The sequence below is a fragment of the Cygnus olor genome, chromosome 11, assembly GCF_009769625.2.
Source record: "Cygnus olor isolate bCygOlo1 chromosome 11, bCygOlo1.pri.v2, whole genome shotgun sequence".
Classification (NCBI taxonomy): Eukaryota; Metazoa; Chordata; class Aves; order Anseriformes; family Anatidae; genus Cygnus; species Cygnus olor.
Genome location: NC_049179.1, coordinates 8,976,862 through 9,000,862, shown reverse-complemented (window position 1 = coordinate 9,000,862; position 24,001 = coordinate 8,976,862). Strand labels below are relative to the sequence as shown.

The 24,001-nt window shown below is 54.5% G+C and overlaps 1 protein-coding gene across 1 annotated transcript in view; it reads left to right on the top strand.

The window, feature by feature from the left end:
- The first annotated feature begins 472 nt into the window (after positions 1-472).
- Positions 473-24,001, top strand: part of LINGO1 (leucine rich repeat and Ig domain containing 1) — a 126,365-nt gene continuing 102,836 nt past the window's right edge. The window contains exons 1-2 of the mRNA XM_040570642.1: positions 473-650; positions 15,419-15,540. The gene's annotated coding sequence lies outside the window, so the exon portion shown is untranslated. The remainder of the gene's footprint in view (positions 651-15,418; positions 15,541-24,001) is intronic.

Here is a 24,001-nt window from a genome sequence, read left to right as displayed (position 1 = left end):
CCTGGGCCTTTCCTTGTCAGAGGAAGGGGCCCTTTGTGTCCTGCTTGCAGCAGGGCTGCCCATACCCCGCACCCTGCACCTTTTGTCCATCCCACCGGGCTCGGGGGCATCTCCAGCTGGCTGGACCACTGGGGGGACACAGCTGAGCCCCCACGCTTTCCCACACCACTGCCCGCAAAGGCTAAACGTGCCGCTGCTCCTGGAGCATCAGTGCCGACTGTGCCGCTGCTCCTTCAGCATCAGTGCCGAGGGGTGCTCAGCCGCATCCGCGCCCAGCATCCCGGCACGGGGGGGGCCTTTCTCCCTCCGGAACCCTCCGGAGCGGGAGGCCAGCGCCGCGATTTGTCACCGGGGCCGGCCACGGGAGGGAGGCAGGAGGCGGGGGCGGCCGGGGGGGGGCGCGGCGGCGGCGGCGGCGGCGGCTGCGAGAGGACGGAGCCGGGGGGGAGCTGCCGGGAACGGCGGAGCCGGAGCCGCGGTGCTCGGGGCCGGCAGCAGCCGCAGCCCCGGGGCATGAGCTCGCCCCCCCGGGGGACCGGGGGGCCCGGCGAAGCGGGCCGGGAGGCAGGCGGCAGGAGCGGCGGAGGATGCGCCGAACCTCGCGGAGCCCAGCCCAGCTGCAGCGCGCCCAGCCCGGCCGCACCTCCGAGGTAACGGGGAGGGCTGGGGGGGGGGAAGAAAAGGGTGGGGGGCACCGCCTGGCGCGGCACGGGGGCGTCTCCCAGCAGCTGCAGTCGGGCCCCCCCCAAGGGGTGGGGGTCGCCGCGGCATCGCCCCCCAGCATCGCCCCCCCCCCCCCCCCAGTGCTGCCCGCAGCGCCCGCCTCAAGCCCGCCGCGATCGAAGCTGGGCTTTGAGGTCGGATGCAGCCGGGAACCTCCGGCAGGGCTCCGGCTGCCCGCGGCCCTCCCGCTTCATCCCCTAAAAGCCACCGGCTCTGCGGGGTCCCTGGCACGGACAGCTTGGGAGGGGGCCCGGGCTGTCACACCCCGACCTCTCGGGACCACCATCTGGGTGGGGATGCCCCTGAGGAGCAGCGATTTTGATCCGATCCCATTTGGGTTTGCAGCCCCAGGTGGGGCACGCTGCCTTACATCTCGCCCAGCTGCTGTCACCTATGGGGTGAAAGGCAGAGCTGCCCTCCTGCCCCTCCTCCCGTGGTGCTCGACTTGTACACGGGCATCCCACCCCAGCAGCACATCCCACCCACCCCAGCAGGGACCGCAGGCCCCCGGGGTGCTCCTTTTATCCGCTGCGCTGCCAAGGGAGGAGGGAGAGGGGTTTAATTACCCTCAAGTGTCAGTTCAAGATAAATCTGCTGGGACGCAGCTCTTGGCAGGTGCGAAATAACAGGAGGCTTTCGCGCACAGGAGGCTGAGCTGAGAACAGGTCGGCGGTTTAATTGGTGGCTCCTCAGAAGGGTTCAGGTCAGGGTGGAGAAAATGGGACGGTGCTGGCTCCGGCAGTGATCCCCCTGCTACGGCTCCGGGAACGGAAGATGGATGCTGAAGGCTGACGGCTTGCTCTGGTGCGTTCCTGCGGTGCTTTTGGGGCTGGGGCGCAGAGCAGGTGCTCTGGGCTGCTAGCACAACCTCCCGTCGGTGTTGTCCTCCGAGGAGCTGATGCTGTGCCGTTTCTGCTGATCCTTTCTTGCTGAAGCAGGCAGCTCCCGAGGGAGCCCTTGCCCTGGTTGTCAGGAGACGACGCGTCCTATGGGGCACCCGGGGAGCTGAGAGCCAGTGAATTGCCTCCAGAAGCAGGGCTCTGCGCGGCGGTCTCCTGGGGATGCGAGGTGGGGCGACCTCAGGGGTTAGCAAACAGCTCCTCTTTCCTCCTCCTGCCAAAATCTCTGAAAGGCTTCGTGGGAGCTTATGAGATAAGCTTTTGAAGGACTGCGGTCTTGCAGCTCCATGGGGAAAAGCCTCTTCCCTCTCCCCGTGGCTGCAGGGCTGGGATGCACGGAGCGTCTGCTTTCCCCCTGCCTGCCTGCGCCCCACTCGGGGGCCCTGGATCCCGGCTCAGATCGGGGAGCAGAGGCTCCTCTAGGCCCCCGCTGCAGGACCCGTATCAGCGCCACAAAAGGATGCCGCTGCGGGGCCGGCCCCTGCGAAGTGCTGCTCGGGGACACGCCAGCAGGAGGAGGAAGGACATAATGGTTTATCTTATCGCCCGGCCGGAGGTGCTGGGCTCTTCTCCGTCCTCGTCACAGCCTTCCCGGGGCTGGCACGGGGTGCGGGTTTTGAAGAAGCGGTGCCCCCCTGCTGGCTCCTTGGGGTCGGTGTGGACACGGGGAGCTGGCACCGCTGATCGTCTGGATGAAACCATGGTGTTTGGCCATTACTGTGGTTACACTCTTTGTTTTAGGGTCTAGAAGGTGAAGAGCATCTGCTTGGTTTGAGCAGGCACCTTGCACTTGCTGCTCGGCTAGTGACCCTGGGGACAGAGCGGGTGGTGGCACCAGCAAGGGAAAACCTGTGGGGTGCTGTTTGGGTGCACGGCTGCTGGTGGTGCCGCTCGCGGTGGTGCTGGGGCTGGTGTGGGATGCTTGGGCAGCTGGCCCAGGGTGGCCTGGCCATGCACAGCTCTGGGAGGAGGTTTGTGTCCCTCCCCGAGCTGCTTGTGTGCCTGAGTCTCCAACAAAGGCAGCCTGGAGGCGTGATCGAGGGGCAGAGACTCTTCCTCGCTCCTCTTGCAAGTCAAGCTGCCGTGGGACAGGCTGGGCCGAGCGAGAGCAGAATCCGCACTCATTTTGCCAGCAACAAGCTTTTGATGCCACCTGTGACAGGCGCATATTTAGCCCTGATGTATATCTGCTGCGCTGGCTTCGGGCTCCGGATCAAGGCATAAGAGCTTTTGATGCATGCATGCACAATGAGGGGAAAAAAAAATTAAACCCGCAATCCTCAAAATGTCTGCAAATCCAGCAGCTTATCCTCACCGCGGGCAGGCAAAATTAACCAAGTGTAGGATCAGTAAATCAGGGAATCAGCCGCTCTCATCACCGAACGTGAGAAGGCTGCGAGCTCAGCTGGCACGGAGCAAGGCACCCGCACCGAGGACGCTCAGGCTCCGGCTGTGGGGCTGCTCCGGCACGGCGGCACCGCGGTGCCCCCCGGCAGCCTCCACCGTGGCCGACCATACGTGGGGTACAGGGGGACACGGGCTGGCATCTGTCCTCCAAATCTGTCCTTCTGCCACGCCAAGAGCCCGGGCAGGCAGCAGCGCCACCACCTGCGCTCGTGCCAAGCCATGCTGCCGCGTGCTCCGGTCCCCCAAATTTCCGTGGGGCTCAGAAACCCGGCAGGCTTCTGAGCACCCTGAGGTGTTTGCAGCTGGGGCCAAGTAGTGGCAGTGGCAGCTCCTGGAGGACCCCCAGCACTGCCGGAGGCTGGGGCTAGGCCAGTCCATCTGGAGATTGATGGCATTATCCCTTAAATACCTTTCACTGAAATAGGATGGCCAGGCTGATTGGATTGCGCTCTGTAATTAATTAGCTGGGCGCAGTGGGCAGGAGGCAGCTCTGGTGAGAAGAGGGCAGGGGGAAAGAAGGTGTCAGGAGAGGGTTCCAGCTCCATGCCACCCCTTCTCACTAACACGGTGCTGTACAATGTGAGCCACCAGGAGCTGGGTGCCTCTTCCAGCAGCCCGGCCCTTTTCCAGGTGAATAATTGCGTTTTTCTATGCTGTGAGACCCCCAAACCACAGCCTCAAGACCCGTGGGGAGGTGAGGGTGGGCTGGGTGCAGGTGCAGGGGGCTGGGTGCCCCTTGCCAGGGGGACAGCGGGTAGGCTGCAGCCCCCTGTCCCTTTGGGTTGAAGCTTTCAGCATCATCCGTACCCATAAACAGAAAGCATCCCTCTTAGGTTATTTTTATTTTTTTTTCCTTTGTGTTTACTGTGGGGATTAATAAGGAACTGCAGTGTAAGGAAAATCTGAAGCGGCTCCTTGTTTATTGTTTAATTCAGGGAAAACACAGCCTGCTGAGGGAGAGGCTGAGCTCGGGGTGCCCCACGTGCAGCATCCCTGCTCGGGGGACACAGGGCTCGCAGTGAGAGCCCCGGTTTGGCAGGGAGGGCACGCAGCTGGGGCTGGCCAGGGGATGGGGGACACCTGTGTCAGTGCCCACAGGTGCTGTAAGGGCCTGGGGAGGATCTGGGAGCTGCTTGGACAGGGTGTGGAGGTGCGTGGGTGGCTTTCCTGCAGTGCAGTGAGTGTCCTCTGCTCCTTGCAGGCCCCCTAGGACCTGTCCCCAGCCCTGGGATGGGGAGCGCCAGGATGGTGGCACCTCTGGGTGCTGCAGCCTGCCCTGCCTGGTGCTGGCTCAGCCTGGGGAGAGCTGTGTGCTTCTGGGTTCCCCTGCTGGTAGCTGGAGGTGCTGCCTGGGAGGGGAAAGCTGCTTTCTGACCTGGGCACCCCTGGCTCCATGGGTAGGGCCAGCGGGTTTGTGCTGCACGCTGGGGCTCTGCTGCGGTGCTGGAGGAGCGTGGCTGAGCCCTGTGCACTGATAAATCTTGGAAAACAAAGCATTGTGTGTTCAGCTCAGCTTAGCCCACAAAGGAAAACCACATCAGTTGAAAAAGCAAAGCTTTTAAAAATAGATTTTATTTTTTTTCTTAGCAGAGAATGCTGCTCTATTTTGAGCTGGGCAATGAAGTGCCTGGGGAGGGATGCAATGAAACCTCTTGTTGTAAAGCTCCCTGTGCCAGGTGGGGCTCCTGGAGCTTTGTGTGCCTCCAGCCTGGCTTTGTGGCGGTGCTGGCTGCTCTGAGCTGCTGCTGTTTGTGGAAACGGGGCAACTGGGCATTTTGGTGACAGGGAGAAGCCCCTGGTTGTGTGCCATGTGGGTCAGGCTGGTTCCTGCTGGAAACAAAGCCCTGGGCACCCCTGCGGTAGCGAGAGCTGGCAGCAGCCTGCTGCATTGCTTCTGCACAACCACCACAGCTGCCAAGGGGCAGCATTTCGAGTCATTCAGGTCTTGTTTTTGGGGGAGAAAGAAGAGCATTGCCAGCCAGCAGGTGCTACGCATCGTGCCTCGCTTCCCCTGGTGTGAAGGGGAGGTGGTGGTGAGCCCAGCAGAGCCTCCCTGCTTTTTCACCCCCCCCAATGCGCTAAGGAGCCCTCTTGTTTGCCTCGGCTCTGATTAATGAGGTGCATCTCACTCTGACAACGTGTCACAAGCAATATATTTCCGCCGAGCTGCGGGGCGGCAGGGATGCCCTTGTGCTCCCATCTCCCTGCTGCTGGCTCTGCCCCGACCTAGCGCTTTGGCCTCAGCCTGGGAGGAGGAGAGGAGGCTTGGGATGGAGAGGTTGTGGCATGAAAGCGGCTTTCCCAGGGGCTGCCTTTGTCCCCAGGGACTCGGTGGTTTCTTGTGTTGTTTGGAAACATAAAAGAAACACCAGGGATGGACCAAGAGTTGCATAGTGGCCGCAGTCTGTGTTTTCCCAAGGTTTTCTGCTAGGATTCAGCCTTTGGAGAAGGGCTGGCTGTGTCACGGTGTGAGCAAGTCCCGGACGTGCTCTGATCTCAGGGAAGCTGCCCTGCAGCTGGCAGTAGGGTGTGGGACAACACGGCCTGGATCTGTGCTGGTGGGGATGCTCCAGGCATCACCGGAGCCTTGGCCTGGCTGGCAGCGAACCAGCCTGGATGGAGAGGCCCTAGGGAAGCCCTTTCCCAATGAAAAGTATATTTATACTGAAAAAATAGGCAGGAATGGGTCTCCAGAGGACCCTGTGCACCCCACCGAGCTGGGGACAAGGACATGGCGAGCCCTGTGTGCCCTGTCCTCATGCAGCCCTGGTGAATCGCAGCAGGCTGGTGCTGTCACCACCGCTTGTGTGTTTGTCACCTCCTGCCCTATGACACCAGCCGTCCCTCTCCCGGAGCTGTTGAGGGACTGCTCAAGGTTTCTAATCAGCGACGGGAAGCACCGACTATTAACACTGCTCCTCTTTGTATTCTTGATGGATTTTCTTAAAGCGTTGCTCTTAGAGGCTCTCCACTGTTAGCTTTTGTTTTCTCCTCAATAGCTTGTCTAATAAATGCCATTATCTTGGGCACAAATCTACTTCATGTCTCAATTCCGCTCGGCGAGGCTCGGTAACAATGGCAGGGCAGCGGTGCCTTGAAGAGGGGCTCTGTCACCGCCTGATGCCACTTCCTTGCCTCCCAAACCTGTCCCCGAGGCAAGCGGGGTGCCTGCTGGGTGTCAGATGCAGCAGCTCCACGTGGCTGAGCCCCTTGGTAATTAGAGGGGATGTGTTAATGGCCTAGGATCTTCTCTAATCCCAGCAGATTAGGGGGTGGGGAAAGGTGAAAGGCTGCAGGGTGAAGATGAGAAGTGTTTCCTAGAGCTTGAAGGAGCTCAGCTGCAGCCAAGCAAAGGTGTCGGTGCATCTCCAGGTGGTTCCTGCTTGCTCCAGCTGGGGAAAAGTTCTCCTGGGCCACTTCCCCGTGCCTGCAGCTCAGCACCCCCATGCCCTCAGGGGGGACAGCCCTCAGCCTGCTGCGTGGCTGGGAAGTGAGGCTCTGGTGGGACTTCGTGCTCCCGGAGCAGCCTGCGAGTCCCACCTCCTCTGGGCTCTCACCATGGCTGGGATGCCAGCTGCCTCCGCGTTCTGCCCTCTCAATTACAAATACCTCATCCTCTCAGGACCTAATGCATAAAATAATTTTCTTTAAAGGATTTTTCACATTTTTTTTTTTTTACTTGGTTCTTGCATTTTAAAATGCACATGCCGTGTGTACAGCATTCAGACGTGCTCTCGGCTTTCCCCCAACCGTAATTGCTTTAAAACTGCAGATAGTTGGCAAAAGCAATTTTCTGTACATTAGGGAAGCCTCCAGCTCATCTCATCCCTCACGCAAGCCTTTGCAGTCGCTCTCCCCCAGCCCTGCCTTCTCCCCTCTGCAGCTGAGCGACGCTCGGAGCCTTGCGGTGCCTCTCGTCCTCTGCGCTCCCGGGTGATGCCCTCATTCTTCCAGCCTCCGGGGGGAGGACTGGCCTCTATCTCAGCTTCTGCTGAGTGAGGGTGATGCTTTCTGGCTGTGCTGATGGCATCGTGACATCTGTGACCATGGTCCCATCTCCTGGGCTGGCTGGGCATGTGTGCCAGGCACGTGCCGCTCTCGTTCTAGCGACTCCACTGCCGGAGTGCTTAACATGCTCTCTCTGCTTGCAGGACGTGTTGGGCTTTCAAAAAGCATTAATGATGGAGAGTAAATTGGAATCTGAGAGAAATAATCTGTAGGCGTTCTCTGTAGGCCTTGTCTTGCCTTGCCTTCCTCAGCCATGGCGAAGGAACAGCAGCTGAACAGGAATATCAATGAGGAGGAGCCCCAGATCCCTCTCGTCTGTTGTGATGTCTCTTGCTCTGCCTGGGTGGCTGCGGTGGCTTTTGTCGCCTCCTGAGACCTTTGGTTGTGCGATGCTCTGACTGCCCTAGCCAGTCCTGGGGAAGCAGGACCTTGTGCAAGGACCAGATCTTGCAAATGGAGTCAAGTTGGAGGTAAATGCACCTAAACTTGGTCTGTGCGTGCTGCAGCCTCCCTGCCCTGTGCCGAGGCCCCTTGGCTCTTTATCTGCTTGGAGGGGAAGATGGGGTCCCCCCAGGGATGATCATCCTTGTGAGCACCGGGACCAAAACCATGGTGGGGTGGTGGCGATTGGTGCAGGATTTCTCCAGCGTGAGCCTCAAAAGGCTGACGCCTGCTGTGGGGCTGCAAGCTGGGGGCTTTGGCACAGCCACGTGGAGGAGCGCCTGCGAGGGGGGCTCTGCCTCTCCAGCACAAATGGTGACTTCCCTGAGCAGGTAATGAATGGCACTGCAGGTTGTTCAGGTGGGAACTTGGTAAAGAAACCCATACCAAGCGTTAATAGAAACCTTGGGGGCTCCCTTTCCTGTGTGCTTGCCCTGGAGACAGAGCCCTGCTGGCCACCCCAGAGGTGTTCAGGCCGAGGGCAGCAGAATCTCAGGAGGCACCTAAAGGTCTCTGGACCCCAGAGGAGAGCCAGGGTGCTGTCTGGAAAACCTACTTGTTGCTCCTGCCCCCGTCCTGCAACACAAAGGCACAGCTGGCATGGATCTTGTGTCTGTGGAGAGCTGTACCCTTCGTGTGCCTTTGGCGAGGGGCTGTTCAGGTACAGCTTCCTACCTTAGTCTGGTCCCTTGGCTGCTCTTGGATGTTTATCAGCCTTGTAATTAAAGTTTTTCCTATCTCTGTTTATTTCCTGAGCATCGTTTCAATGTTTGGAAAATCCTGTTGCGGCAGAGCCTGGAGTACTTCAAAGATGCCCAGGGAGAGGACAGGTGCTCTGCAGGGACTCTGCATATGTCAGGCATGGAGAGAAATCAGCCATGTGCTGGCTTCCACTAACCAGCTGCTTGAGCTGGGAAGAAACCCCAAATCTCCCCTTTCCTTCCTTTTTCCTATTTCCAGTACCCTGAGGCATCACTTGGTACCCTGGGGCTTGCTGTGCTGTGAGCACAGGCACCCAGTCCAGCCCCAGGATCTGCAGTCCCTGCTGCCCCACTCCTTTTTCTGTTTCCACTATAAAAATGTGTAGGGGAAACCCTGCCTCGAGCACCAGGGCTCGGCTGTGTGCGGAGACGTACGCATGTTTCAGCCTGTTTGCAGCCACTGTGCCTAGCGGCATGAAGGACTGAGGTCTGGGGGGCTCTGAGCTCCTGAGGCTGGGCTGTTGAAGGGCTTTTGCTTGAAGCTTGGGCAGAAATGGTAGCTTTTGATTAATTCTGGCTCTCTGTTGGTGTGTTCACAGCTTCTGCATAAACCAAGGGTGGGTTGTCTCCTTACCTCTCCTTGCAAGTAAGGAAAAGAGAAAGCCAAATGTCTCCCAGCTCAAAACCTACAGAACCTAGGCTTTCTGCCCATTTTTTAAGCAATGGGGCTTGGTGTGGAGGTGGAGACTCCGGGGTTTTCTCCTGCAGCGTGGGTACCTATCGCTAGGAGAGGCTAGCACAGTGCATACCGTGTCCTCTCAGCCTTGAGTGTTTGGAGATCTCCAGCTGAGGAGCTGGGCTTTTGGGCAGGGAGGCTTCACGTGTCTGAAGCCTGCTGCAATCCTCACCTTGGCATGTTGAGCGGTGCTCGAACACCCCTCAGCTGCTCCCTTTGGGGGCTCAGTCCTGGAGGGACTGGGTGATGCTGGTGGCTTTAGCTGCCCCCAAATTTGGGGTGCTCTGCACTTCTCAGAAGCAGGACTTCTTGCAGCCCCATCCCTCCAGTTGTGCAGCTCTGTGCCATCTTAATAGTGTCAAGCTCGCAATGAGCTCGGGCAATTTGCTTTATAAAGCAACGCGCTAAATGTGTCAACACTCAGTGCATGTTTTTAATATAATATTTCAGATTGTTTTGAAAGAAGCCAAGATCCTTCCTTCCCTCTTCATTAGGAACGCTTTATGTGAAAGAGATGAACAATAGAGAGAGTATGCCAGGGAGAAAGCGTTCCCAAGTATTTGTTGCTGCTGAGAAATTAGCTGCTGCTTACAATATAAAACTTCAATGCCTGACTATGGGGGTAATTAGGCAGCGTGCAAGCTGCTGAGGAAGGCTGCAGGGTCACCGTTGCTGGAGATGTTAAGGCCAGGCTTGACAGTGTCCATCAGGCTTGGTGAAATTCCTGCTCCTCAAGGGAAGGGGATTAAATGATTGTCCTGTCTACCCAGGGAGAGCCAGAAGTACAATGTGAGCTGCTCTACCACAAGCGCTTTCAGGCTGGGTTTGTGAATCTTGCTCTGTTTCAGCCCAGAAATGATGGCTGTGATTTTTTAACTTGCTTCCCAGCAGGACTGCGGGTGGGTGGTTCTGCTGCTCTTCTGGCCTCCAGCTGAGAGACTTGGTCTCATGCCATGAGAAGGGTAAGACCTTTTGTGTGGCTCTGTTCTGACTGGTGCTAGTCAAAAATAATACAGCTGAAATGCTTTCATCAGAAAAATATGGTTCCTGTTTCTTCCTCTAGACTGTCTCTTTCATCTTAAGGCAGAGGAAAAACTTTCAGGGAAGTCAAAACTTTTCCTTTCTGCTTCAGACCGTGGACTGGGGTGGGAAAGGGCTCGTGCCCTGGCCGAGGTGGCACCACTCTGAGCAGCGCGACCCCCTTAGCTGGGGTTTTCAGTGGGTGCCACAGCAGCAACAAGCCCTGAAAAGGGTTTTGAGCAAGGAAGATCAGTCCAGGAAGAATGCTCCAGACCTGATCCTGCAGAAGCTGGTGTGACAAGGAGCTGTGTTGGGACCTTTGGGGACACGGTGGGATGGGGGCAAGCTGGAGCAGAAGGTCAGTGTCCTTTTGTGTGCTCAGGACAGGCAGGATTTGTTTTTTCTTCACCTCCTGCTAATCCTGCTGCTGAAATATTCCTCCTGCAGATCTTTTCTTTTTTTTTTTTTTTTTTTTTTTTTACAGCTCCTAAATGGAGTGTTTAAGCTTATTCTTTTCTTTTCTATGAAAGAGCCAGTAAATCCTTTATCCTGGCTGGCTATTTCTGTACGTGCATTTCCTCATTGTGCTGCAGCTTGTCAGCTGTGTCAAAGCCCAGAAACCTTGGCCTCTGTTGGACTCCAGGCTTGGATTTCTTGATATTTAACAACACAGGCTCACTCGGACTAACATTTCTTTTCTCTCCTCTTGGTGTCTTTTTTGCAAAAATACCTGTTTAAAGCAATTCCTGACAAAAGGGAGCAAGCAGAGAGGTAATGGCTTGTCAGCTCTGTCCCCAGCACAGCTGAGTGATGCTGGCTCAGCGGTGGGTTTTGGCATGCGGGGGGATTAGCAGGGGGAGGTGGCTGCCTGTGTTTTGGAGTGATGGCAGAGCTCTTGGCATCTACTGGCTTCACAGTGGAGCTGTGCTGGTCCTTGAAGGTGATGCCAGCTTACCACTGTGGGCATGTGCCCAGCCATGGCGGCTGCTTGTAGAAGAACAAAAGAATAAACAATGGAAACTGTGATTAATTAGCACAGCAAATTAGCAGGGTGCTTGGCCAAGCTCGAGCTGGAGGTAAGGAGCTGAGATGAGATGAGAAGGCTATAACCAGCTCTGGTAGCTGGGAGTGAGACTGCCAGTGCTCAGGGTGTTAATTACTGTACCCTAATTCAAGTCAGCGGAGTTATCTTTGACACAGTGCTCTGTCTTTGCTCTTCATTTGCAAATTTGTGCAAGGACCGTGATCAGCAAATAAATTTGCAGAAAGCACGTGGCGGGCCTAGAGATTTGGAAGTATCCTTGGCAAATATTTGCCCGCCTCCACAGTGAACCTTGCAAACGTTTCTCGTGACCTCAATGCTGAATGTAACGGGCAACTTTGGGTAGGATGTCAGGCCTGGGGACAGGACCGGGAATGGCTGCTGCAAAATACTAACAGTATTTCCTTACATCCTCTCTCCTTCCTGCCCTCTTGCTATGCAGCATGTGGATATCTTCAGATGTGATACACTTGACTGCTTTCCTTGTAGGAGCACATCATTCCCATTAAAAGGTGGCTGCAGCTAAATACCATTTGCTCAGCGAGGTCTAAAGCAGTGCCCTTTGGAGTGATTGGGAGGCACAGCCACTTTCTGAGGGACAGAAGACTATTTTTCAGGCTCTTTATTATTAATTTGTTAAACGCTGGCTGATCAAAACTGAGATGCAAAAAATGATGTGAGCTCTGCTACGGGGACCTCACAGTGAAACAAATGTATTAAATCAAACCCAGGCTGGAGGTGATAGTGCTGTGTGTGAAGGTGAAGCTGAAGCTGGGCAGGAGAGGGGTGAAGATGCCTCCTTCTCCATCAGGAAAGGGTCTTGCTTCTCGTTCAGTGTTGAAATCAAGCTCCTCAATCAGCAGGCAAAGGACAAGTCATTTTTCAAGGTGTTTGTGGGACACTTTGGCTTAGGAGGAGGGCTCCCTGGCCTTATGGGACACCCTGTGGGGCGGCGGAGCTGGGGACCTGTCCCTCAAGCACTCTGTGTGCACCACAAAGGGCGTGGGGTTGTGCCCTGGCACTTACTGGGTCCTTGCTTCCTCCCCCTGCTATTTGTGACCTCCTCCCTAGTGGGATGGATGCTGCTGGCATGCTTTATGTAGCTTTCTGTTCCTCCTTGTGGTGGCAAGTAAAATTATTGCTATTTCAGATCTGAGAGGTCTAGCTAAGAAGTTTATCCTAACAAAAGGAACATTCCCTCCCGTGAATGGTTACTTGGCTTTGTTAACATGTAAGCAGTTGTCTGGAGCCCATTCTTCCCTGGTGTGCATACCTGGCTCTAACATTGGGTTTATTTTCCTTACCCCTTGGATACTGTTCAAAGAGAGGAGATTTGGGTCTCTGCAGTTCCTGGGTGGGTGGGGAATACTGCCTCTCACTATGATTGTGGTTAATAAGCTTCTGTCTGACCTGTCCTAAATTGTGCTTGCATTATTATGCACTCAGTCACGATAATCTCCAGCAGTTTTGATGCCATGACTCAGATGGTTCGTTTTGTGCCATAGCTTGGAGGAACTGCAGGCTATCTCCTCTGAACCTCAGGTGCCAAACTGAAAAGGTAAGGCACCTTCTTTAAAAATAAATTAAAACATTTCCCACTGGGGCTTCAGTGAGGATTGTCTGTAGGCTCCTCACTGTGCTTGAACACTACTATTTGGACTTTAAATACAGGTCAGCCCAGAACCTTAAACTTGGCTAAAGTAAGTTTAATTGTAATTGATAAATTCAGTTGGAAAATCTCATTTCTTTGGGTAAGGGTAAGGTCTTGATTTGTTTGGGGAGTTTGTTTTGTCTGCAACTGTTGGTGACCGTCTGGTCAGCGGTGTGTGTGAACGTGCGTGAGCTCTCAGTCACAAAGCGGTAACCCAGCCTGAGACTAGGGCTGGATCCAGGTGCACCCAGGCTCCAGAAGGAGCCTGGAAAGCCATGGGGTCCACTCCTGGCCTCATGGTTGAATGGGAGGGTCCTCTTCATCCTTCAGGCCTCCAGTTTCTGTAGGAGCTGCTTGAGCGCCATCACTGAAGAAGCTTAACCTCTGCTGGAATGGCCGGATCAGGCAGAGATGTCTGACTTCAGTGGGCCTCTGCTGTGTGTTGTCTCCATCCCCGTGTTGTAGCGCTGTATAAGTAATCCTGGTGTGACTGAAATGTGCGCCTGACACCCTTGGCGGGGCCTCCACCTCAGTGTGAGTGAAATGTGGGCCTACCACCCTTGGGCAAGCTGCCATCTTGGCAGGCTGACGCCCCTGGGCGGGCCGCCATCTTAATGGGCCTGAAGTGTAGGCCTTGATTTGAATACCAGCTCGCTGTCTTGGTGTGTGAGTGAGTCTCGCAAGCAATTAAAAGGTACTTCTAAAATCATGGGCTGACAAAAATATTCTCAGGGAGATTTATAAGCAGGCTGGCACTCCATGGAACTTAATCCTGGATTGTGTGTGTAAATGAAACTGACTCCAGATGGGCATCATGCAGTCCAAAGCGAGCGTGGTTCTCTATGGGGAACTCGCCCCAATTTATGTACAAAAATGCCTCCCCCTAAAGTTTGTAAGAAAAATGCTGTTGCTATACCCAGGATGATCCTCCTAAACAGTTTTCCTTAAAGTGCTTTTGGTTTTTGATTGCAAGAAGAAAACAAAACCAAAGTACCCCAGACTCAGTGGGATGCCTTTTTTAGTTGTTACAGTGCATCTAAACAGTGCACTGAGTCACAACCTCAGAGCCTAAAAGAATCCCAGGAAAAGTTAAATACAAATTAAAAATTTTAAGAGAAGTTAACTGATCAAGAACCTAAACCACCCCAGCATTTGTATCTCTCTTATACTCTTGTGCTACTACTATTTGATAGAGCTGGAAGTTGCAGATGACCTAGGTTATTTTTCTCGTTTAGCACTGTATCTTCCAGATAACCACTATGAACAGAGGGAGGAAGTTGACTCCACCACTAGCCCTGAGTCTGAACCTCTCAATTCCACTAGGAAGGAATTTGAGGTCCCTAGCACTCAGCAACAAAAGAAAATGTTAAGAAAAATGAGAAGAAAACAGTAAAAACTACACTAAATTGTCCACTGAGGGAAGCTGGATCTGATGGCAACCTTGTCTCAGTCCATTTTCCCTGGAGTGCAACCATTTTTTTTTTACCTCCCAAACTACTGGGGAAAATGAGGAATTTATGGAGCTTTGGATAATAAGAAAGTTATAACCTAACCTCAGCTAATATGGAGCAGCTTCTTAGAGCTGTAGTACCAGGAGAAACTTTAATAATGACATTTAATAAAAACATAATATGACACAGCCAAGCGGTCAGTACAGCCAATTCCAAACACTGATATTAGATCACACAGGGTTTCTATTTTGAATGCTATTTTCCAAGTATGTCCTAGAAAAACAGATTGGGCTAAAGTTTATGCATGCAAACAGTTCAAGGATGAAAATCCAGCCAGCTACATGGATAGACTGAGAACTCTGTGTAAGACGTGCAGAAATAGATAACCCTGTGAAGCAAGCAAGATTTGCACTTGTTTCAGTTTTTGTTCAGGGCTTGGGTTCTAAAATTTATGAAAATATTCAAAGTACAATGATTGGCTGGGAAGGAAAAAGCATGAAGGAATTATCAGCTGCTCAACGTTTTTGTAGCACAGCTAAGAAAGCAAAGGGGTGAAGCTAAATCAATGGCTCTACAAATTCAGCAATTAGAAAATGCCTGCACCCCCTGTAGGCAGAGTAAGAGTAGAATGTCTGGCCCCTGAGGGCAATTAGGTTCAAACCCTGTTCAACCTGTGCATGCTGACAATCAATGCCATTTTTGTAAACAGCCAGGTCACTGGAAATTAGAATGCCCTCAACGATTTTGCAACACTAGCCCACGTTTTTCTTCTGGCGCTCACAGAACTGATGCTTTTGGGCCACAATCACATCACCCATAGCACAGGACAGCCTGAGGGACTGTGACAGTGCCCCAGTTCCCTTTAGACCCCTCCGTACTGTATTTAAATTGCCATGTTGCAGGAAAAAAACTGTAACTTGTTTCACTGGTACTTGAATGCACGATACTCTGATATCCTGAAAATAAATGTCACCTCCACCTCTACTGTGCCTCCTCTCTGTTGCAGATGGTGAAAGTGCAGTAATTCCTTCTGAGAGCTGCTGTGTTTAGGCTCCCAAATATCACCCTACAGCTGTCAGGAGCCCCTCGAGGGCTTGTGAACATGTGTAGGTGTCTGTAACTTGGTGTCTAGAGGTGCATGGGACCAGGAAGGGTCCCACCTGATCTCTTGGTTTCCCTGATGGCAATGGGAATAAGAGTAATAAGGAAAGAAGTTGATATTTAAGTAAGTTCTTTGCCATCCTAGCTTTATTGTTAAACTCAGGGTGGTCACAAGCTGGATGAGGGCTTGAGGTCTTGCTTTCCCATGCTGACATCTCCTGTGCCTTCTCATCTGCAGCCCCCTGCACCCAGGAGCCATGAGCTGTCCCCAGCACCTGCAGAGCCCCTGGAGCAACGCCCTGTGTGCAGCCTCTCGGTGCTGTTAGGCTCCCTGCTGCAGCCTCCTGCATCCCTTCTGAGGTAAGGACTGTGGCTGTTCTGTCCGTGAAGAGCAAACGGGTGTGCTAATGTGGGTGAGAGCCTGGTTGGTTTTTGGCTGGTTGTGTCTTCTGCCTTGTCCAGGAAGGAACTGGGCTTGGGTGGGACTGGTGCCTTCTGATTGTCTCAGCTTCCCCGAGATGGTGTTTGGGAAGGGGTTTCTGTGTCCTCTTGCTACCTCAAACTTCATATTGTCTTCTCTCATATCTGCCCTTTGCAATAAGATTGTTTTAAAGGTTTCTCAAATAAAATTGTGCTAGGTTTACGGGGGATACGTGGGGCTGGCCATGAAATTGTTCTCAGTTGAGGAGTAGATATTGGGTTTAGAAACTGAAAACTTGGTTTCTGGTGTTGTGGGTTTTGAGGCTTTTAGACCTCTTTGTTTTCAAGCTTCTCCTTGCAAACAGAGGTGTCAGATGTGTGTGTTAATGCGTGAGCATTGCTACTTCTCCATCTGTTTAATCTCCTGCGCAGACGAGCTGGGACTAGCAGAAGGATGTGGATGTCCTGAGCATTTTGTGAGGTGGCAAAGGGTACAAGGCAGGAGATCGCTAGTGATGGTCACAGCAGCTCCAGTGAGCTAGAGCTGGGACCTGCCTTGTCCCAGCTCAGCCCACCCAAAACCTGATTTCCCTCTGGGTTTTCATAGCTAGGCTTTGCAGGCGAGTCTAATACAACTTTTCTCCTCAAACCTACTCTGAAATCTGCAAACCTGGTGAGCTTCAGCCCGGCCCATCTACAGGCAGCCACGGGGAAGCAGGGGCTGGTTAGCGCTGACATCCTCGGCCATAAATATCTCGCCCTCTCTAATCCTCCCTGTAGCTTCAGTGCTTCTGCTTTACTAAGAGTTATTTGACTCTCTGTGTTGCACTTCTTAGACGAATGGCTTTTAAATAAAACCCTCTGCTAACTCGTTAGGCCTCGTGTCCAGGTCACTTCCTGGGCAGGTGATTTATAGGGCTGCATTTAACATTTTATTAACTTGGAATCGCTGGGGCTAGTCAATCGGAGTCCATCCCATTAGCTGTGGCGAGTGGCAGCCCGTTGAATCGGGCTCCCACCGCCTCCTCTGCTCCGAGAGCATCTGTGGGGTGAGAGAAGGGGAAAAGCAGGGGGATCCAGAGAGGGAGGAATAGATCTGGGAGGGATAAATGAATCGCGTGAGGGTTAAAGAGATAACGGAGCTTTAGATCATATCTGGGGAGCTGCCTTATCTCCCGCTGTTCCTACATGATTTCTTGGCTGCAGCACGCTGGGACTGTGCAGGGATGGGAGAGGAGCACGGGGACTCGGTGAGGAGGTGGCGTGGCTGTGGGCTGGTTCCTGCAGGGCACCGCTGCGGGAACATCCCTGGTAGGATGTGCCTGTGCTAAACCCTTCCCGCAGCACTGCCGGCCTCCTTGCCTAGCGCGTGCACGAGCCCGTTTAGCTCCTGGCTTTCCTCCAGCCTTTCCCCTGGCTGTGCTCCTGGCAATCTGTCTGGTCCAGTCTGGTTCCCTCTGACCCCAAGCCCTGCCCTGCAGCTGGCTCCGAAAGAGCCCCGGCACAGACCCGGCAAGGGGAAAGCTGCTGGGGCCTGAGTAAGCTTCGCCTGGGGAATCTGGGCCTCCCGTTGGCGATGTGAGGCTGCAGCAGCAGCTTTGATTATCTCTGGTTTTGTTGCCGCTCTCCCCCTGTGCCCTGTCTTTGTTCCAGCTGTGCTCAGAGATGTTATTCAGTGGAGTTTTTCAGCTCTTGGTAACATGGGGAAAAAAACCAAACTCCTGCACAAGCAGAGCTAATGAGCTCTCTCTGGAAATAAAAGCATCCTGAGGACAGCCCAGCCATACAGAACAGCCCGTGCTCAGCAGCTCCTCCGGCCAACGCCTCTGAGCCACGTCCCAGTGCTGGGCTGCTGGGCACCATGAGGAGGCTGTCGCCACCCATCCTCCCCAGCCATCACCCCTCTGAGGTCTCAGGAAAGCTGGGACTTTGTTTGTTCCTCTGGCCCTTGCTGTGTGGAGGTAGGATGCAGGTTTGGGAGCATCCCTGAGCACCACGGGACCTGTGTGCTGCCCCAAACCCTGATGTCTGCATGCTCACGGGACAGGGCGAGGAGGGGAGACGCATCCCATGGATGGGGCCGGCTGTAGCTGTTTGGAAATGGGTCTGGGTGATGCCCTGGCTCTCTTTGCATATGGAGCACTCCCCCAGCACGGGTGGGTGCGAGGTGAGGGGGCAGCCTGGGCTCGCCACAACCCCCCCTGCATGCAGGGAGAGCAGAGCTGCTGTCCCCGAGGTTGCCAAGCACGTGGCCGGGAGGAATTTATCTCACAGCTAAGCAGGCAGCTGAAAGCTATTGCTTCTGATGTGCCTATGATTTGCTGAAACCTGTGTCTCCTTTGTCATATTTCTGTCTGCCTCAGCCTCAAATCCCAGAGCAAAGTCTGAGAACTTGCTTTCAGGGAGGAACAGTGGTTTTTTTTTTTTCCCTCCACCTTTGAGTATTTACTCTGAGCTTTCAAGATGCATACCCTGCGGGGATCCTGCCAGCTGTGCCTGCAGCCAAGGGGCACTGCCTGCCCGTCCTCTGGGGTCCTCCTTTGGCTGCTTTCGGGGTTTTTGGGGTCCCTTCACAGCAGCTGTGGGTGCAGCCCTTCCAAACATCCACCCCCTGGGGGCTTGGGGAGGGCAATCTGAAGCTTTTGAGCTGTGTTCTTGAGCAAGGGGCTGAAGCCTGACCCATTTGGCGAGCTCCGCCGTGGGCTGGCACATGCTGAGGCACCAGCTTCTCTGCGTGATGCCTGGGTTCCCGGTCCTCAGCAGCTCACAGAGCAGCCGCTGGAGTTTTCCTCCTGTCCTTACAGCTTGTCCCGGCCTCCGAAGGTCACGCTGGTGACCCGAGCAATGCCGACTGCCTTTGCTATGCATCATGTACCGCTGTGTCGTGCCCTGCCGTGGGTTTTGGAGTCCCCCCCTTTCCTCTTCTCCTGCTCTACTTCCCCGAGCCTTCCCGCAGCCACCGCTCGGGCAAGCTGCTTGAATTCAGGGAGAGCAGCTCCTTGCTGGAGGCGAGTGCTGCTTAACTCCGGGGCGGGAGCAGGTTTCACAGCAGCTCAGCGAGGGGCAGGAGGCACTCTGCCTTTCCTTCTGGGTGAGCGCACAAATTGCAGCAGCTGAAGGCAGAGGTAGCAGTCCCAGCCACCAGCACGGCGGCTGTCAGCGAGGCTCGTCCCTGTCCCCGCCGGCGGTGCCAGCCACGCGCTCCTGGGCCCCGCGAGCACGTGGGCAGCGATGCAGAAATCCTCTGCGGGGCCTGGGGTGGGAGGGCAGGTGCAGCTCTGCCGGGAGATGCCCTCAAACCATCAGCAAACGGAAGCAGAGGAAATAAGAGCTTACCCAGGGAGGTTTTTCTAAGGAGGAATAAATGCAAGGCGGGTGCAGGGCTAGCAGCGGAAGGCAAGCTCCCGTAAGCTGCGAAGCAGTGAGGTTGGGGCCATGGCTGGTCAGCGGGCTGGCACCAAGACCGGCCCTCTCAACTTGCGCCGACTTTGACTCGAACAGCCTCATTAGTGGGGAAGGTGTCCCCGAGATGAGTTACAGGTGCAGTTATCTCCTGCTGCTGCTATTGTGACTGTGCGCATTGAAGTTTGGTGCCATTATACCGCGTCGTTGCAGAGCTCTTGTGCGCAGGAGAGCACCTCCCGGAGAAAAAGTCAAATTAGAGCAAGCCAGGTTTTTTTTTTATTTTTTTGGAAAGAAGCTCTCATTATCAGTCTGTTCCCGCCTGCTTGTCTCATTGTGTCGGGGTGGCTGCGGCTGTGCAGACCCTGTCCCTTCCCTCCCTGCTGCCTGACCTTCGCGGTGGCCGTGGCACCCCGGTCTCCCTGGCTTCAGGATTATTCAGAGTGACACATCTCCGGGACTGGGGTGGAAGGATGAGCTCTGAGACTTACAGAAAACATTTCCTCTGCGTTTGCGTTTGTTCAGTGCTCTCATCTGACCTAACAAAACCCTGCGGTTCTCCGTGAGAGGCGGGAAAAGCTCCCGGAGCACGAGCAGGGGAAGCTTGCAGCCGGGTGTTGCAATAACTTGTGAGTGAGTGGCTAGGATAAGTCATGTCCCAGAATCAGCCAGGAAAGATTGCTGATTTTTAATAAACAACGGCGCGCTGTGTCTCAGTTGAAGCCAGACTTACTTGTACAGTGATTCATGGATTTTTCCACCAGGAAAATCACCTTGGTGGCTGGTGCGCGGGTGCCTGCTCGCCGCCGTGAGTAATTCCCCCCGCAGAAGGCACGGGGGGGAGTGAAAATGATGAACGTCTCCCGGGGAGCGGCGGGGGGCTTGGGGAGGAAGGGTGTGCTTGGCGCCGGTGCCGATGACTGCATCCCGCTGCAGAGCACCGCGGGAGGTGGGCAGTGGGAATTTCACCGGCAGGGACGCCGAAGGAGGCGAAGCTCAGCAAAAAAAAAAAAGCGTGGCGTTGAGGTCTGGGTGAGGCCAGCGTGGACAAGCTGAGGCTCCCCTTTGCAACGTGCTGCAGCTCTCCCCTGGGAGAGCGAGCCCGGCGAGGAGCCGCGTGCCCCAGCACAGCTTTATTTTTATTTATTTTGCTCCCTTTTGGCTCCGGGCTGGAAACCTGCCAGCCCTGCGCTGCGTGCGGGAGGCGGCAGCGTGCGGCTGGGGGTGCGGCGTGTCTCTGGGTGCTGCTTTTAAAAATCTCTGGTGCTGCCTCGAAAAGTCTCTGGTGCTGCTCTGAGAAACGCCGCGGTGGGCAGGGGAAATGCCGGCCGCGAGTCATCGCGGTGACTGCTGCCGCCCGCGCCTCGGGGGCGGTGTCCCTCTCCCTCGCTGTGGCTCTGGGGGTGGGTGTTTTTAATTTGGGGATGGATGCGAAGAAGTTAGTTGAACTTGCCTTGATTTCTTGCTGAGGTGGGTTGGTTTTTTTTTGAGTCTTCTCTGAACGTGAAGGAAAAGGCACGCGTTTGAGCAAACCTTCGTGTTTCTGGGTGTGGGAAAGGCAAGGTGGCGTGATGGAGGGCGGAGCAGCAAAGTCCCCCTTTTTGGCTTGTGCATCTGGGGTGGGTTTGGGGGGCAGGCAGACCTCATCTATACCTTCTCAGGAAGGATTTTCAGCATGAGGAGGCGAGGATCTCTGCCCTCCAGTTTCCCCAGGAAAGCAAAGCCTGCACGGATAGGAGGTCAGCCTGGAGGTCGGCCCAGCCCCAGGGAGCAGCCGGCAGCCCCCTAGGGTGCAGCTTCTGCTGCAGGGGCTGAGTGCCAAGGAAAGTTCTCCAAAAGCAACCTGTGCCCTTTGGGATCCCCTTGTGGATGCTTCCTCTAGTGCAGGAGGTCTCTTACACCCGCACGAAACAGCGCTCTGGATTTAGAGGGCAGGCAGCTCTGGCTGTTCGCCTCCCAGGCTGCTCCGGGTACCCTCACAAAACGCCGCTGTGAAACTTGACGGGCTCAGCAACGCCTCCCTGCAAAGCAAACAGAGCGTGGCTGGGTATGGGGGAAATCTCCTGACAGCCCTCTCTAAAGGGTCCAGGGCTTCCCTGGTCCAGTGCTGACGGTGCAGGGTGGCCGGGAGCCTTGAGGAGCTGTGTTCCCGTGCTCGTCTGCTCTAGGGGAGAGGCTGGCAGGGAACCATCGGAGCGGCTCCCATGGGAAATCAGCCCGGAGGTCGCTCCGGCCCCAAGAACCAGCAGGCAGGCTGACGTGGCCCTGACCGCAGTGACACCCTGTGGCATCGTGGCTCTGCCTGGGTCCTCTGTGACATTTGAAGGGTTGACATTTTAAGGGTTGTCCTTGGAGGGTGCGTTCCCAAATCGACGTGCCTCGCTCTTCCCCAGCCCTCTCTCTGCCGCGGTGCCCATCACGTATTCATTGCGATGCCCCTGTACTTCTCTAAGCCCAATATACTTTGAATTACTGCTCATCTATTCCTCTTGACATCCTCATGCTCATAACTAGGGAGCCTGCATTACCCGTTCGCACATCTGTCAAGCTGCGTGTTCCTTGGCCATTTCCAGAGATACATAAAATTGCCCGTGTTTATGACATTATTGACAACCTGCCCCATCCCCTTCCCCCTCCCTGAGCCCAAATGGCTGCCTCGCTTTATGAGGATTGATATTTGGGCAGTAAATATTTTAGAGCCTCATCTGATGAGTGTGTCTGTGCGGGTGAATACATTTCTGGCTGAGGACAGATGTTGGAGCTGTCTTCATTGGGGATGCGGGGCCTTGGCTTTCTCTCCCCACCCTTTGCAGCAGCTCTGCAGCTCCCTGGTGCTGCCTGTTCCTGGGGGAGCGAAGGGAAGGGACAAGCACCTTCTTGGCTGGCAGAGCTCTGGGTTTTTGCTAATCAGTTGCTGCAGGAGCCTGAATTCTGTCAGCAGCAGGGTGGAATTGCTACAGGCAAGGTGTTACCCTTCTCCAACCCGTGAAAAGCTCCAGTTCCTGCCGTGCTGGGGATTAGGTCCAGCCCTTTGGGGAAAAAAAAAAAAAAAAGGGAAAAGAAGAAGTCTGTCTGGGGTTTCCAAGTGATGCATTTTGATTTTGCTGTTCTGAAAAGCCACTTCATCTCCAAAAGTTTATAAACACGCTTTGGCAAACCTCTCAAAATAGGAAACAATTTGCGAATGACATGGTCCAGGTGACCTAAACAATTTTATCTTGCTGAGAAAAGCAAAGGAGCCCGTTTTCTGCTCCTCCAAAAAGCTGGCTCCCTTTTTCTTCAATCAGCAGAACAAAACGTGTTGCCTGATTGCTGGGGAAGACAAAAAGCAGATGCAGCTTGTACGGAGTGAGCGGTGCTGCAGCTGGCTGGCGATTTTGAGGTGCCCTGACTGCGCCGTGCCTCGGGGCAGCACATGGCTGGGGGGACACTAGGTTGTCAGCGAGCTTGTGAAGCACAAAATGTAAGTCAGCTGCCTTGTGTTGCCTTTGGCTGCTTTTTTTTTTTTGTCCAAGTCTGGCGTGAGTGCATTGAGATGTGTAAAAATTGGTTGCCCGAAGGGACTGTCCCAGCAAAGGGCACAGCGGAAAGCGATAACAGCCACAGGGGGCTGTTTTTCCCCTAAGGCTTCCAGCTCCTTTTCCAGCGGCAGTGCCTCCACGCAGCTGTGGGACAGATTTGCAGCGGTTTTGGTTATTTTTCGGTGGACCTGGGTGTGGTTTCCCCTAATCCTTCCTTACCAAGTTCCCTGTGCGCATTCCTCCCTTCTTGGCGTCGCTGCATTTTCAGGAGCACTTCTGGGACTGGGTGCCTGAGCCTGGGCTCTACCACTTGGGGTTTGAAGCTGCTGCGTAGGCAAGGGGCTGCGTGCATCTCCAAGGACACACGTACAGGACAAAGACTTGTAAAAGCACTGGCGAGAGGAGAAGGCATCGAGCTCAGCTCGCGGTGACTTGGTGCCTCTGGCCCTTCCGGCAAGCCTCGCTGCGGCAGCCGTGTGCCAAGGTGAGGAGTTCAGTGGCCTCGTTTGCTTGCCGGTGAAGGATGCCACCCTGGCCCTGGACAGTCTCCTCTTTTGTGGCGCTATAGTATCTATTTATTTATGATTTCCGTGGGTGGTGTTTTGGATGATCTATTGAGCCAGAGTGAGATATTTTGAGGCACAGTGAGATATTTTAAAAACATCTCATCACTCTGGAAATATCCATGGTGCGATAGCTGTGTATTAGTCATTCCGAAAGGGAGTGATTTCAATGAAAGAAAAAACATTTCATCTTGTCAGAGCATTTTCACTCACTGTCTGCCAGGCAGCTGCCGTCAGTCTTCAGCCTCTGTTGCTGGTTTTTACTCTTCTCTGGCTCTGCCCTTTTATTTTTTAACAAGAAATAAAATAAACCCTATAATGGATATTGGGGGATATGAACTCATCAGTTGTCAGTAAGAAAGAGCCTTTGAAAAGACACTGTAAAACCTCTTTGCTCTGGATTATTTCCAGTGGGATTAGTCCTCCCGGGGACCAGCTCCATGGGGAACGGGAGACTCCTCCTCCAGGTGCTGGACCTTGAACAACAGCCCCTGTCTCCGCCGTGATTTATCCCTCTGGAAGGTGGCAATAACTCCGGCGCTGTCACACACCAGTGGGGACGCAGAATTAGGCTTATGGAGAACACGAGCAGAGGTGGTTTTCTCCTAGGGAGGAAAAAAAAAAAGCTGTAAGGGAACACAAATGACAAGGCACCATCCTGCAAGAGGACAGAAAGCAGCACAAAGCTGTTCAACAAACAAAAAGCCAAATGAGCTGTAAAAACAAACAAACCAAACAAAAAACCCCACCAATGTGGCAGGAGAGATTTTCGCTTTGAGGGAATCTGCCATAAATCACCCAATATTCAGCTTCGCGCTGCCGTTGGGGGAAGCCTTCATCACATTCTGCTGGTCTTTGCTCTATTTTCCATAGATCTGTGGCTGCGTTTTCCATGTGGCAGCTGACATTCGCTGG